This window comes from Tupaia chinensis, unplaced genomic scaffold (assembly GCF_000334495.1).
Source record: "Tupaia chinensis unplaced genomic scaffold, TupChi_1.0 Scaffold000251_1, whole genome shotgun sequence".
Lineage (NCBI taxonomy): Eukaryota > Metazoa > Chordata > Mammalia > Scandentia > Tupaiidae > Tupaia > Tupaia belangeri.
In genome coordinates this window covers 2678171-2678685 of record NW_006159731.1, presented here as the reverse complement: position 1 = coordinate 2678685, position 515 = coordinate 2678171, and positions in this window count along the sequence as shown.

The window sequence follows — 515 nt, the reverse complement described above, 5'->3', positions numbered from 1 at the left end:
TGGCGTGAGTTTTAAGCCACCGGGTCCGGGACGTGAACCGCGGTCGACTACGTGGGAGTCCAGCGATGTAGCCATTACGCTAACTGCTGGTTCCCTATAAATTCTTTAGACAACTATTTTAATTCTACTGAGACTAGCAAAAAGACTAACAGCTGAAAGTAAGTGATCATTGTATATTTAATAGCAAACTTCACATCAGTCAGTACTGTAATAGAAACATGAATTAGATTACTGAGCAGAGTTTTAAATGAGTGAATAACTGTTAGTCAATTATAGAGAATTAAGATTTAAGATTTAAAAAAATATATATTTTATTTAACTTTATTTATTTATTTATTTATTTTAATTTGTCCAGAGAGGGACAGAGTGAGAAAGAGAGATGGGGGTGAAAATGAGAAAGCAGGCCGCCAGGTCCAGGACTCATACCGTGGTCAGCCATGTGGGAGTCCAGCGTCCTTAAATACCACACCACCTGTTGGCCCCAAGATTTAGCCTTTTTTTTTTTTTTTTATTAG